Source organism: Ranitomeya variabilis, chromosome 2 (genome assembly GCF_051348905.1).
Source record: "Ranitomeya variabilis isolate aRanVar5 chromosome 2, aRanVar5.hap1, whole genome shotgun sequence".
Classification (NCBI taxonomy): domain Eukaryota; kingdom Metazoa; phylum Chordata; class Amphibia; order Anura; family Dendrobatidae; genus Ranitomeya; species Ranitomeya variabilis.
Window position 1 is genome coordinate 447130559 of NC_135233.1, and position 16148 is coordinate 447146706.

At 46.4% G+C, this 16148-nt stretch overlaps 1 protein-coding gene and 1 long non-coding RNA gene across 6 annotated transcripts in view; one reads left to right on the plus strand and one right to left on the minus strand.

The window, feature by feature from the left end:
• Positions 1-16148, plus strand: part of E2F8 (E2F transcription factor 8) — an 84860-nt gene that overhangs the window by 54323 nt on the left and 14389 nt on the right. The window contains exon 1 of one of the 5 annotated variants that reach the window (XM_077287204.1): positions 15720-15816. The exons of 2 other annotated variants lie outside the window; for them this stretch is intronic. The gene's annotated coding sequence lies outside the window, so the exon portion shown is untranslated. Of the gene's footprint in view, positions 1-15719; positions 15817-15882; positions 15905-16148 lie in introns of those variants that run through there. 2 more of the 5 variants (XM_077287206.1, XM_077287208.1) reach the window with 2 other exon arrangements.
• On the minus strand, positions 9711-15557 carry LOC143806548 (uncharacterized). The gene is made up of 3 exons (XR_013221506.1): positions 15417-15557; positions 12807-12959; positions 9711-10638 (listed from the first exon to the last, which is right to left on the minus strand). It is a non-coding gene; the product is annotated as an uncharacterized LOC143806548 (long non-coding RNA).

The following is a 16148-nucleotide window of genomic DNA, read 5'->3' on the forward strand; positions in this document are numbered from 1 at the left end:
ATTATGTCATGCCATGCCTGTGGCCAATCAGCGCTGGCTTCACTCTCCTCTTCTACAAGCGTAAATGACATTGGAGGAAGTGAGAGCTTCTGGATGTCTTGTTTTGCCCAAAGGGGAGGTGAAGCCAGCGTTTCACCCAGATGTTGTGTACATATAGCCTTACTTCAAAGGGGTTAGCCGGGCCCTAACATTGATGGGATATCTTTTAGATAGGTCATTAATGTCTGATTGGTGGGGGTGCAACACTTGGCACCCCGGCCGATCAGCTGTTCTTGGCCAAGACTGCTCAGTTGTGGAGCTGCACAGCTCCATCAACTGTATAGTGGCCGCGGCCGGGTACTGCACATCTGCCACCTATTCAGATCACTAGGGGTCGGAAGTGCAGCACCCGTCCGCGGCCACTATTCCATCACTGGAGCTGTGAAACTCCGTATCTGAGCAGTTATGATACCGGGCACAGCTGATCGGCCCGGGGCGCCGGGTGTCGCACCTACATCAATCAGATATTAGGATAGGCCATCAATGTTAACCCCTTCCCGACCTTTGACGCATACGCTGCGTCATGAAAGTCTGTGCCAATCCGACCTATGACGCAGCGTATGCGTCATGGAATGATCGCGTCCCTGCAGATCGGGTGAAGGGGTTAACTCCAATTTTACCCGATCTGCAGAGACAGGGGGAGTGGTGCTTCAGCCCAGGAGGGGTGGCTTCACCCCCCCGTGGCTACGATCGCTCTGATTGGCTGTTGAAAGTGAAACTGCCAATCAGAGCGATTTGTAATATTTCACCTAAAAAAATGGTGAAATATTACAATCCAGCCATGGCCGATGCTGCAATATCATCGGCCATGGCTGGAAATACTTAAGTGACCCCCCCCACACCCACCGATCGTCCCCTCCGTCCTCCTGTCCGCTCCCTCCTTGTTTGAATTCACCCCCCCTGTGGTCCGATCACCCCCCCTGTGCTCCAATCCACCCCCCCACCACCCCTTCATACTTACCGATCCTCCCGGTGTCCGTACGTCTCCTCGCTGGGCGCCGCCATCTTCCAATATGGCGGGCGCATGCTCAGTGCGCCCGCTGAAATCTGCCAGCCGGCAGATTCCTTACAAGTACATTTTGATCGCTGTGGTAGGTTCTATCACAGCGATCAAAATAAAAAAAAATAATAAATACCCCCCCTATCACCCCCATAGGTAGGGAGAATAATAAAATAAAGAAAATATTTTTTTTTTTTTTTTTTTCGTTTTCCACTAGGGTTAGGGTTAGAACTAGGGGTAGGGTTAGGGTTAGGGGTAGGGTTATGGCATGTGCGGATTTGGCTGCGGATCCGCAGCGGATTTGGCTGCGGATCCGCAGCGGATTTGGCTGCGGATCCGCAGCGGATTGGCCGCTGCGAATTCGTTGCAGTTTTCCATCAGGTTTACAGTACCATGTACACCTATGGAAAACCAAATCCACTGTGCCCATGGTGCGGAAAATTCCGTGCAGAAACGCTGCGTTGTATTTTCTGCAGCATGTCAATTCTTTGTGCGGATTCCGCAGCGTTTTACACCTGTTCCTCAATAGGAATCCGCAGGTGAAATCCGCACAAAAAAACACTGGAAATCTGCTGTAAATCTGCAGGTAAAACGCAGTGCCTTTTACCTGCGGATTTTTCAAAAATCGTGCGGAAAAATCTCACACGAATCCGCAACGTGGGCACATAGCCTTAGGGTTAGGGTTGGAATTAGAGTTAGGGTACCGTCTCACAGTGGCACTTTGATCGCTACGACGGTACGATCCGTGACGTTCCAGCGATATCCATACGATATCGCTGTGTCTGACACGCAGCAGCGATCAGGGACCCTGCTGAGAATCGTACGTCGTAGCAGATCGTTTGGAACTTTCTTTCGTCGCTGGATCTCCCGCTGTCATCGCTGGATCGTTGTGACAGCGATCCAGCGATGCGTTCGCTTGTAACCAGGGTAAACATCGGGTTACTAAGCGCAGGGCCGCGCTTAGTACCCCGATGTTTACCGTGGTTACCAGCGTAAAAGTAAAAAAAATAAAACCGTACATACTCACATTTCGGTGTCCTTCAGGTCCCTTGCCGTCTGCTTCCCGCTCTGACTGTCTGCCGGCCAGAAAGTGAGAGCACAGCACAGCAGTGACGTCACCGCTGCGCTCTGCTCTCACTGTACGGCGGCACTCAGTCAGAGCGGGAAGCAGACGGCAAGGGACCTGAAGGACACCGAAATGTGAGTATGTACGGTTTTTTTTTTTTTACTTTTACGCTGGTAACCACGGTAAACATCGGGTTACTAAGCGCGGCCCTGCGCTTAGTAACCCGATGTTTACCCTGGTTACCCGGGACCTTGGCATCGTTGGTCGCTGGAGAGCGGTCTGTGTGACAGCTCCCCAGCGACCACACAACGACTTTCCAACGATCACGGCCAGGTCGTATCGCTGGTCGTGAACGTTGGTAAATCGTTATGTGAGACGGTACCCTTAGGGTTGGAATTAGGGCTAGGGTTGGAAATAGGGTTAAGATTAGGCTTGTGGTTAGGGTTAAGGATAGGGTTAGGGTTGTGTTGGGGTTACAGTTGTGGGTAGGGTTGGGATTAGGGTTAGGATTAGGGTTAGGGTTGGATTTAGGGTTACGGGTGTGTTGGGGTTAGGGTTGTGGTTAGGGGTGTGTTGGGGTTAGGGTTGTGATTAGGGTTATGGCTACAGTTGGGATTAGGGTTAGGGGTGTGTTGGGGTTAGTGTTGAAGTTAGAATTGAGGGGTTTCTGTTTAGGCACATCAGGGGTCTCCAAACGCAACATGGCGCCACCATTGATTCCAGCCAATCTTGCGTTCAAAAAGTCAAATGGTGCGCCCTCCCTTCCAAGCCCCGACGTGCGCCCAAACAGTGGTTTACCCCCACATACCAGCGTACTCAGGACAAACTGGGCAACAATTATTGGGGTCCAATTTCTCCTGTTACCCTTGCAAAAATAAAAAATTACTTGCTAAAACATAATCCCTTCCAAGCCCTGACGTGCGCCCAAACAGTGGTTTACCCCCACATATGGGGTACCAGCATACTCACAACAAACTGGGCAACAAATATTGGGGTCCAATTTCTCCTGCTACCCTTGTGAAAAAAAAATTGCTTGCTAAAACATCTTTTTTGAGGACAGAAAAATGATTTTTTATTTTCACGGCTCTGCGTTGTAAACTTCTGTGAAGCACTTGGGGGTTGATCGTGCTCACCACACATCTAGATAAGTTCTTTGGGGGGTCTAGTTTCCAAAATGGCGTCACTTAGGGGGGGTTTCTACTGTTTAGGCACATCAGGGGCTCTGCAAATGCAACGTGACGCCCGCAGACCATTCCATCAAAGTCTGCATTTCAAATGTCACTACTTCCCTTCCGAGCCCTGACATGCGCCCAAACAGTGGTTTACCCCCACATATGGGGTATCAGTGTACTCAGGAGAAACTGGACAACAACTTTTGGGGTCCAATTTCTCCTGTTACCCTTGGGAAAATAAAAAATTGTGGGTTAAAAAATCATTTTTGAGGAAAGAAAAATAATTTTTTATTTTCATGGCTCTGCGTTATAAACTTCTGTGAAGCACTTGGGGGTTCAAAGTGCTCACCACACATCTAGATTAGTTCCTTGGGAGGTCTAGTTTCCAAAATGGGGTCACTTGTGCAGGAGCTCCAATGTTTAGGCACACAGGGGCTCTCCAAACGCGACATGGTGTCCACTAACGATTGGAGCTAATTTTCCATTCAAAAAGCCAAATGGCGTGCCTTCCCTTCTGAGCCCTGCCGTGCGCCCAAACAGTGGTTTACCCCCACATATGGGGTATCATCGTACTCAGGACAAACTGGACAACAACATTTGGGGTCCAATTTCTCCTATTATCCTTGGGAAAATGAAAAACTCCGGGCTAAAAATCATTTTTGAGGAAAGAAAAATAATTTTTTTATTTTCATGGCTCTGCGTTATAAACTTCTGTGAAGCACCTGGGGGTTTTAAGTGCTCACTATGCATCTAGATTAGTTTCTTGGGGGGTCTAGTTTCCAAAATGGGGTCACTTGTAGGGGAGCTCCGATGTTTAGGCACACAGGGGCTCTCCAAACGCGACATGGTGTCCACTAACGATTGGAGCTAATTTTCCATTCAAAAAGTCAAATGGCGCGCCTTCCCTTCCGAGCCTTGCCGTGCACCCAAACAGTGGTTTACCCCCACATATGAGGTATCGGCGTACTCAGGAGAAATTGCCCAACAAATTTTAGGATCCATTTTATCCTGTTGCCCATGTGAAAATGAAAAAATTGAGGCTAAAAGAAATTGTGTGAAAAAAAAGTACTTTTTCATTTTTACGGATTAATTTGTGAAGCACCTGGGGGTTTAAAGTGCTCACTATGCTTCTAGATAAGTTCCTTGGGGGGGTCTAGTTTCCAAAATGGGGTCACTTGTGGGGGAGCTCCAATGTTTAGGCACACGGGGGCTCTCCAAACGCGACATGGTGTCCGCTAAAGATTGGAGCCAATTTTTCATTCAAAAAGTCAAATGGCTCTCCTTCCCTTCCGAGCCCTGCCGTGCGCCCAAACAGTGGTTTACCCCCACATATGAGGTATCGGCGTACTCAGGACAAATTGGACAACAACATTCGTGGTCCAGTTTCTCCTTTTACCCTTGGGAAAATAAAAAAATGGTTGCGAAAAGATCATTTTTGTGACTAAAAAGTTAAATGTTAATTTTTCCCCTCCATGTTGCTTCTGCTGCTGTGAAACACCTGAAGGGTTAATAAACTTCTTGAATGTGGTTTTGAGCACCTTGAGGGGTGCAGTTTTTAGAATGGTGTCACTTTTGGGTATTTTCAGCCATATAGAACCCTCAAACTGACTTCAAATGTGAGGTGGTCCCTAAAAAAATGGTTTTGTAAATTTTGTTGTAAAAATGAGAAATCACTGGTCAAATTTTAACCCTTATAACTTCCTAGCAAAATAAAAATTTGTTTCCAAAATTGTGCTGATGTAAAGTAGACATGTGGGAAATGTTATTTATTAACTATTTTGTGTCACATAACTCTCTGGTTTAACAGAATAAAAATTCAAAATGTGAAAATTGCAAAATTTTCAAATTTTTCGCCAAATTTCCGTTTTTTTCACAAATAAACTCAGAAATTATCAACCTAAATTTACCACTAACATGAAGCCCAATATGTCACGAAAAAACAATCTCAGAACCGCAAGTATCCGTTGAAGCGTTCCTGAGTTATTACCTCATAAAGGGACACTGGTCAGAATTGCAAAAAATGGCAAGGTCATTAAGGCCAAAATAGGCTGGGTCATGAAGGGGTTAAAGTACCAGACAACGCCTTTAAAAATTACCGTATATACTCGAGTATAAGCCGACCCGAGTATAAGCCGACCCCCCTAATTTTGCCACAAAAAACTGGGAAAACTTAATGACTCGAGTATAAGCCTAGGGTGGAAAATGCAGCAGCTACCGGTAAATGTCAAAAGTAAAAATAAATACCAATAAAAGTAAAATTAATTGAGACATCAGTAGGTTAAGTGTTTTTGAGTATCCATATTGAATCAGGAGCCCCATATAATGCTCCATACAGTTCGATGGCCCCATAAGATGCTCCATATTAAAATATGCCCCATATAATCCTGCATAAAGGTTAATAATGGCCCCATAAGATGCTTCATAGACACATTTGGCCAATATAATGCTGCACAAATGTTGATTATGGCCCCATAAGATGCTCCATAAAGATATTTGCCCCATATAGTGCTGCACAAACGTTATGGCCCCCATATAGTGCTGCACAAACGTTATGGCCCCCATATAGTGCTGCACAAACGTTACGGCCCCCATATAGTGCTGCACAAACGTTACGGCCCCCATATAGTGCTGCACAAACGTTACGGCCCCCATATAGTGCTGCACAAACGTTATGGCCCCCATATAGTGCTGCACAAACGTTATGGCCCCCATATAGTGCTGCACAAACGTTATGGCCCCCATATAGTGCTGCACAAACGTTATGGCCCCCATATAGTGCTGCACAAACGTTATGGCCCCCATATAGTGCTGCACAAACGTTATGGCCCCCATATAGTGCTGCACAAACGTTATGGCCCCCATATAGTGCTGCACAAACGTTATGGCCCCCATATAGTGCTGCACAAACGTTATGGCCCCCATATAGTGCTGCACAAACGTTATGGCCCCCATATAGTGCTGCACAAACGTTATGGCCCCCATAGATGCTCCATACAGACAATTGCCCCATTTGCTGTTGCTGCGATAAAAAAAATAAAAAAATCACATACTCACCTCTCCATCGCTCAGGCCCCCGGCACTTTCAATATTCACCTGCTCCTCGTTCCGGCGCCGCTCCATCTTCAGCAGTGACGCTCAGGTCAGAGAGCAGAGTGGCACTAACACGTCATCACGCCCTATGACCTGAGCGTCACTGCTGAAGATGGAGCGGCGCCAGAACGAGGAGCAGGTGAGTATCATGCAGCGCTCCCCCTCCGCGTTATACTCACCTGCTCCTGGCGCTGTGCAGTCCCTGCTTCCCCGCAACTTCTTCCTGTAGTGAGCGGTCACCGTTACCGCTCATTACAGTAATGAATATGCGGCTCCACCTCTATGGGAGGTGGAGCCGCATATTCATTACTGTAATGAGCGGTACCATGTGACCGCTCACTATAGGAAGAAGCTGCCAGCGCCAGGGACGTGCAGCTTCTTCCCTGCCGACCCCTGGGTATGACTCGAGTATAAGCCGAGAGGGGGACTTTCAGCTCAAAAAAATGGGCTGAAAATCTCGCTTATATACGATATATCGCCCCCAACACCCCCCCCCACATATAGTAAAGTCCTGGTGTTTTCTGGCGGGTCTGGAAGAGGGAGCACTCTGAAGGAGTCAGATGCTCCCGATTCATTCAGCTGGAGTAAGATTTCTGTTAATGTAAGGAACATTACCTATCATCAAGAATTAGACAAGCCATCGCCAGGCTATTTTGGCAAAACTGTCCGGGAACCACGAAACGGCAATTACTCAGAATTGCGCAAAAACTTTGTTACTTTTCAAAGCTATAGAAACAACAAAAACCCTCACTGTCGCCCTGATCCACTCCCGCCTGGACCACTGCAATGCTCTATTAATTGGCCTCCCCCTTACTCGACTTTCCCCTCTCCAGTCCATCCTTAATGCAGCAGCCAGGGTTGTCCATCTAGCTAATCGTTACTCAAACGTGTCCGCTCTTCGCCAGTCATTACACTGGCTGCCCATTCATTACAGGATACAATTCAAAGTACTTGTTCTCACCCACAAAGCTCTCCACAGTGCGGCACCCCCTTACATCTCCTCCCTCATTTCTGTCTATCGGCCTAACCGACCTCTGCGCTCTGCAAATGACTTTCGACTAACCTCTGCACTAATCCGTACCTCCCACTCCCGACTCCAAGACTTCTCCCGTGCTGCGCCAATTCTCTGGAATGCTCTACCCCAAGAAATTAGGACCATACACAATTTGCATAGTTTTAGGCGCTCGCTCAAAACATATTTGTTCAGAGCGGCCTATCATGTTCCCTAATCAGTTATTTTGTTTGTGTGTAGCCCATTCACTACTTCCATCTATCCCCCACCCCCTGAAGATGGCTGGACCATCATTGTAAATACATCATTGTAAATACACACCTGTACTTTGTATCTCCCCCACCTCATTGTAGATTGTAAGCTCTCACCAGCAGGGTCGTCTTATTTTGCTTGAATTATTGTATTGTTAACATGGTTACTTATGACTGTTGTGTTTGAAGCTGTTAAACTGTAAAGCGCTGCGGATTATGTTGGCGCTATATAAAGATTATTACTGTATGTACTCGAGTATAATCCCAAGATTTTCAGCCCCAAAAAATGGGCTGAAAATGGACCTCTCGGCTTATACTCGAGTCATGGAAGGCAGGGGGGGGGGTCGGCGGGTGAGGGGGAGCGACGCCTGTCAAATACTCACCTGCTCCCTCCGCTCCTGACGCGGTACCCGCATGTCCCACGGTCTTCGGGCACGGCAGCTTCTTCCCCTGTTCAGCGGTCACTGGTACCGCTCATTAAAATAATGAATATGGACTCCACTCCCATAGGGGTGGAGCCGCATATTCATTACTGTAATGAGTGGTTCCACGTGACCGCTCACTACAGGAAGAAGCTGCTGCTCCCGGAGACGTGGGACATGTGGGTATTGCGCCGGGAGCAGGTGAGTATGTCATATTTACCTTCCCTCGTTCCACCGCCGCCTCGTCTTCCGCGTCCTCTACAGTGACTGTTCAGGTCAGAGGGCGTGATGGCGTATTGGGGTGCGCGCCGCCCTCTGCCTGAACAGTCAGTGCGGAGAGACGGGACGCTGAGGAGCAGCAATGAGAGGTGAGTATGACATTTTATTTTTTTTTTAGTGCAGCAGCAGCATTACATGTGGCACAATGCTATATGGAGCGTCTATGGGGCCATAAAGAACTGCATGGAGCATTATATGGGGCCATAACTGCATGGAGCATTATATGGGGCATCTATAGGGGCCATAAAGAACTGCATGGAGCATTATATGGGGCATCTATGGGGCCATAAAGAACTGCATTGAGCATTATATGGGGCATCTATGGGGCCATAACTGCATGGAGCATTATATGGGGCATCTATGGGGCCATAACTGCATGGAGCATTATACGGGGCATCTATGGGGCCATAACTACATGGAGCATTATATGGGGCATCTATGGGGCCATAACTGCATGGAGCATTATACGGGGCATCTATGGGGCCATAACTACATGGAGCATTATATGGGGCATCTATGGGGCCATAACTACATGGAGCATTATATGGGACATCTATGGGGCCATAAAGAACTGGACGGAGCATTATATGGAGCATCTATGGGGCCATAAAGAACTGTACGGAGCATTATATGGGGCATCTATGGGGCCATAAAGAACTGCACGGAGCATTATATGGGGCATCTATGGGGCCATAAAGAACTGCACGGAGCATTATATGGGGCATCTATGGGGCCATAAAGAACTGCACGGAGCATTATATGGGGCATCTATGGGGCCATAAAGAACTGCACGGAGCATTATATGGGGCATCTATGGGGCCATAAAGAACTGCACGGAGCATTATATGGGGCATCTATGGGGCCATAAAGAACTGCACGGAGCATTATATGGGGCATCTTATGGGGTCATAAAGAACTGCATGGGGCCATAAAGAACTGCACGGAGCATTATATGGGGCCATAAAGAACTGCATGGAGCATTATATGGGGCATCTATGGGGCCATAAAGAACTGCATGGAGCATTGTATGGGGCATCTATGGGGCCATAAAGAACTGCATGGAGCATTATATGGGGCCATAAAGAACAGCATGGAGCATCTTATGGGGCCATAATGAACTGTATGGAGCATTATATGGGGCTCCTGATTCAATATGGATTTTCAAAACCACTTAACCTACTGATGTCTCAATTAATTTTACTTTTATTGGTATCTATTTTTATTTTTGACATTTACTGGTAGCTGCTGCATTTTCCACCCTAGGCTTATACTCGAGTCCATAAATATAAACCCAGACTCATAATGTTAAGTGTCCAAACACCATATCCTGGACACCACCAATTCCTGCTCCAAATAGCAATCTGATTAATCAGGAGAAAGAAGGAGCATTCAAAGCACAATTTAAAAATGTACAAACTTTATTGAGACACTGAAAAACCACATACAAAACATATACTTAAAATTAAGGACACAGAGACCCATCCCTTTAACCCGCATAATATTACAAGAAAGTTACATAGTGGTAAAGGGGTTGTGTCATATCCGGAAGCCACCTCTGGGCCTATACATATACAAAGTCAAACACATATATTCCAATACATGGACCTATTTTGCAGCATATAGGTAGTGCTGGTATATTCAAGCTCCAGACTCCGGAATAGACTACAAGGGACCCACCATACTGCCAATACCATAAGTGCAAGTAGCGTAAAACGGTGCGGTAATGGTGGTCACCAGAGATTCCTCTTACCCAGGTGCAGGAGATGGATCAGGTTGGGCGACACCCCCGACGCACGTTTCGCTCCAGCGTTCTATTAGCTTTATCAAGGGGAAGTGTCCTCGCTCCACCAGAAGAGCCTTATATCCAATGCTTCCGGTCACATGACAAAACATGTGACCTGGAAGTCTACAGGACTGTCTGTAGGCGGCGCATGCGTCCATGGCCTCCGACGCCGCAACCACCCCGCCCAGCCAGGTTCACAGGCCGCATGAGTGGGAGCATAGCGTTGCCATGACACCCAGTCACCGGCCGGCGACACCGGGCGGCCGGACCGAGGAGGAGCGGAGCCGGAAGCAAACGGGCGCGTGCGCACTGCAGTCCAGGACCCGACTATGGCATGAAGAGACAATAAGATATAACCCAAAGTGCAACACCAATATAATTACACAGTGCTTCCATATAACAGATTTATAAATAATCACAAAAAGAATCATAAAGATGGAACGATGTAATGAATCCATTTTATACTTCAGCATGCCAGTATGAGATCCAATTTTCTGAGGATACCAGGAACAACGTCTAAAGAACTATAACAGACAATAAAACACAATTAAAATATAAAAGACAGACATCGCTAAAAAGGTGAAACAGACACCCTACGAAGGGGAAAATGAAACAATCCAGACTACAGGAACGGAGCAAAATTAAGAGATTAATTGAGACCACCAGGTCTAGCAGTACCTAGAGTCACGATCCATTTCAATTCACGTTGGGCAAGGAGTTGCTTAACATTACCCCCTCGTATGCCCATATGGATGAGATCTATCCCCCTTACCATAAATTGACTTGGATCACAGTCATGGTATTTTAAAAAATGTTTTGGTATAGTTTTTAATTGGGAGACATCCTCCACTGTCCTTGCCGCGCCAATGTCCCGCACATGCACCCTCACTCTTAATTCACGCGACGTTAAACCTACGTAAATAAGACGGCAGCTGCAAGTAGCATAATAGATAACATTTTTGCTACTGCAGGAGATGTAGAGTCTTCTATCAAACTTTCTTTTGCCGTCCGCCGAGGAAAATGAGGAGCTGCGCAGGACATTGGCGCAGGCTGCACAGTGTCCACACGTATAACACCCAACCGTGCGACGTACAGAACCAAAAAGAGGAGTCCTAGGTGCCACATAATGGCTCTTGACCAAAAGGTCTTTTAAGCTCCTAGCCTTCCTTGGGGTCATCAGGGGGCGGTCGGACAAGAACGGACTCAAAGAGGGCTCGGTGCTCAGAATCAGCCAGTGCTTACTTAAGATGGTACGTATACTATCCCATTCATGATTGAATTCGGATATGAATCGTATTGACTCATCCATCCTCTTATTCTCCTTTTTGGAGTACAACAACCAATTCCGTGGGGTATTTTTGGCCCTGTTATACCCATATCTCACACACCGATGACTATAACCACGTTGTTGAAAGCATTCCCTCAGATCGCTTGCCTGTCGCTCAAATGTTTGGTCATTCGAGCAAATCCGCCTGACCCGGAGGAACTGTCCGACCGGGACGGCCCTGATTGTGGCTTGACTGTGCCCAGAGGTAGCGTGAACTAAGGCGTTCACAGCTGTAGATTTCCGAAAAACCTCTGTCTCTATGAGCTGATTATCTCCTACCCTCAGGAGTATATCCAAAAAGTCGATTTCATGAGTCATACTTATAGGTTAATTTGATGTTAAAATCATTAGTATTGAGCACAGTCATAAAATCCCTGGGCTGCTGTTCAGTTCCCCGCCATAAAAACAAAACATCATCTATATAGCGCCACCAGCACAGCACATGGTCGGCGGCCTCCCCCCCCCTGCACCCCCAAATACCAACCTCTCCCAAAAACCCAAGAAGAGGTTGGCATAGGCTGGTGCACAGGCCGCCCCCATGGCTGCGCCGCGCTTCTGTTGATAAAAATGATCTTTGAAAGTAAAAAAATTGTGCGTCAGAACGAATTCCAGCAGCTCGAGGATAAGCTCACACAATGGGCCGTCCTGGTCGGAGGCCTCCAGGAAAAACCGGACCGCCCGAAGTCCATCGGTGATCAATACAGGTATACAGGGCCTCCACGTCCGCTGTGACCAACAAAATGTCACAGTCCACAGAGACTCCGTCAACCCTCGCCAGGACGTCCGTTGTGTCTTTCACAAAAGATGGCAATGTTTCCACCAGTTTCTTAAGATAGAAATCCACGAACTTGCATATTGGGTCGCATAAGCCTTGCATCCCTGACACAATAGGACGTCCTGGAGGGTTGACTCGGTCTTTGTGGACTTTTGGAAGAAGGTAGAATGTAGTTACTTTAGGAAATTTGACCGTCAGACCATCTAAAACCTTCTTATCGATTGTTCCAACCTCAAAGGCCCTATAAAGGATAGCCTGTAACTGCACTGAGAAGGAGGCAACCGGATTATGGGTGACCCTGGAATAGATATTATGATTACGTAGTTGTTTAAAGGCTTCCCTTTCATACTTCTCCACTGGCCATACCACAATATTTCCCCCCTTATCTGCGGCCTTAAAAACCACATCATTGAGGGACTGAAGTTGTTTAATAGCCTCCCTCTCTTTACAAGTTAAATTATCAAAACGCCTCCGCGTGGAGAGCTCTTTGAAATCCTCAGTCACCAGTTTGGTGAACACCTCCACTGCGGGGCACAAAGATAAAGGGGGAAATTTTGTGGATTTTGGAAGTATCCCCGGTGGGACCTCACCTTTAACAGGGACAGACTGCTCCTCCAGTAACTCCTCCAAAATCCGGAGAGCCTCCTCCTCAGTGCAGTCAGAAGCATCTGATCCATGTCCACCTCTGGAGTGCAACTTGTTAAGAATCAATTTTCATGAGAATAAGTGCAAGTCCTTTAAAGCTGTAAAAAAATCAAAGCCATTAGTGGGAGAAAAAGACAAGCCTCTACTCAATACACTCAACTGACTCTCAGAGAGGACATGGTCAGACAAATTGATTATCTGAAGTCCCCCGACTCCGACCGTCCGACTGTTTACCCATCGGGCCCCTTTTGACATTCTGTCTTGTAGTCATTCTTGTACTGGTTTGGGGATCATCCTTGTCCCTGTCTTGGACACCCTTTTTTGCCATATGTCTATCCATAGATGTGGAGGATTTATAGGATGTAGATCGGGACCTTGACCGTGACCCACTCCTTTGATATGGGCGCGACCGTTCATTCCCACTTCTCCATCTATACATTTTGTTTGTCATTGGTATCCCGTTGAAACATCTTAGATTTAATTTCCTGAATATCCTCCACCCATTTCTGGACCTCCACCTCTACTTCATTATTAAATTTATTTAAGGCCTCACTGGACATACCCTTTTTAATTATAGCTTGTAGAGCATCAATTTCGCTCTCAATTTCTCTAATAGAGACCGAATTCATCTCTTTGAGGATTTCCATGAAGCCCATAGAGCATTTACTGGCACACTCCTCCCATCTTTCCCTAATGCTAGCATCTTCCACCGGGAAGGAGGGAAACACTTGTACCCAGAGGCCCCTCGGGATTAATCCTTTTTGTAGGTATTTATCAAGAAAGGCATGATTCCACCAAATCTTGGTTCTTTTTCTCAGTAAATCTTTGAATCTCAACACCGTATCCTGTAGCCCAACATTATTCCCCTCCGAGCCCAACTACTTTGTGTCCTTAAAAACATCATTTAACTGCGTGAGCCATGCACCGTCGCGGGCCCGAAAGTCCATCCTAGTAGTGCTGGGACCTGCTGTGAAAAGCACAGAAACATATATCAATAAATATAAACCCAGACTCAATGTCAAGTGTCCAAACACCATATCCTGGACACCACCAATTCCTGCTCCAAATAGCAATCTGATTAATCAGGAGAAAGAAGGAGCATTCAAAGCACAATTTAAAAATGTACAAACTTTATTGAGACACTGAAAAACCACATACAAAACATATACTTAAAATTAAGGACACAGAGACCCATCCCTTTAACCCGCATAATATTACAAGAAAGTTACATAGTGGTAAAGGGGTTGTGTCATATCCGGAAGCCACCTCTGGGCCTATACATATACAAAGTCAAACACATATATTCCAATACATGGACCTATTTTGCAGCATATAGGTAGTGCTGGTATATTCAAGCTCCAGACTCCGGAATAGACTACAAGGGACCCACCATACTGCCAATACCATAAGTGCAAGTAGCGTAAAACGGTGCGGTAATGGTGGTCACCAGAGATTCCTCTTACCCAGGTGCAGGAGATGGATCAGGTTGGGCGACACCCCCGACGCACGTTTCGCTCCAGCGTTCTATTAGCTTTATCAAGGGGAAGTGTCCTCGCTCCATCAGAAGAGCCTTATATCCAATGCTTCCGGTCACATGACAAAACATGTGACCTGGAAGTCTACAGGACTGTCTGTAGGCGGCGCATGCGTCCATGGCCTCCGACGCCGCAACCACCCCGCCCAGCCAGGTTCACAGGCCGCATGAGTGGGAGCATAGCGTTGCCATGACACCCAGTCACCGGCGACACCGGGCGGCCGGACCGAGGAGGAGCGGAGCCGGAAGCAAACGGGCGCGTGCGCACTGCAGTCCAGGACCCGACTATGGCATGAAGAGACAATAAGATATAACCCAAAGTGCAACACCAATATAATTACACAGTGCTTCCATATAACAGATTTATAAATAATCACAAAAAGAATCATAAAGATGGAACGATGTAATGAATCCATTTTATACTTCAGCATGCCAGTATGAGATCCAATTTTCTGAGGATATACTCGAGTTCATAAGTTTTCCCAGTTTTTTGTGGCAAAATTAGGGGGGGTCGGCTTATACTCAAGTATATACGGTATTATTAATAAAGCAAATCTGGTAAAATAGATTTGATGAATCGGGGCTGTAGTTTTCTCTATCACTACCCCATAGTGTATACAATGTAAAGTATACACACTGTAATATATATATATATATATATATATATATATATATATATATATATATATATATATATATATATATATATATATATATACACATACACACTAAATGTATACTGTAATATGTACAAACTAATGTATACACACTATACACTATGTAATAAACACAACGTAATGTATACACACTGTAATATATTATGCACTAATGTACACACTATCTAATATACAATATAATGTACACACTGTAATAATGTATACACACTGTAATATATATGCACTAATGTACACACTAATATACAATATAATGTACACACTGTAATAATGTATACACACAAGGTAATCTAATATATACACACACTAGTATAATGTCTACACACACTGTAATAATATATACACACTGTGCACACTGCCATACTGGTGGGCAGAGCCCTGCGCTTATATACAGCCGCTCCCCCCAGTACAGTGACTGCGGTGTCCGGCACACACGGTTCCTATGGGGATCTCGCTCCCCCATATACAGCGAGTCCAGGGGCCCACATCTCCCAGCATGCCCCGCACGTCCCTCCGGCCTTCACGGCTTCTCCGTTTCCCGCCTTATTTCTGGCGCCAATTTTTTTTCTAAGTCGAGCAAAGTTTCAACTTCTCTTCCGGTTCGCGGCCACGCCCCATCTACACGATGATTAGCTACAAGTTAGAGTGGGCGGAGCTCTGAGTTTCATGGTTTGAGTGTCGCTGAGGTGGATTCATGCTTGGTTGGCGCTGACGCGGCATTTCCAGGAGTCGGGACTTTGGTCCGTCGTACGTTATATTGTGATAATCGATGCAGTTTATCGTCCTGATTTGAATCCGTGCTCTGATTCACTATTTTTATCGATGTTATTTTTAAGTAATGTCCTTTAGTGTTTCAGTTCTGCCCGATGTCTAGCTCTCTGCTTGCTGTCAGTGAATGGAAATCTTCGCACTGTGAGCTCCAGTGCAGACCTGAGTCACAACCGTGAGAACCGAGGCTTCCGCTGTGTCGGGGCCTCAGTATTGCTTCTCTGCTGGTCTTTAGGATGGAATTGTGTTTCTAGTCACTGACAGCAGCAGACATATTGAAGATGGCTGTAAATCTGGTATATCGTGGCGCT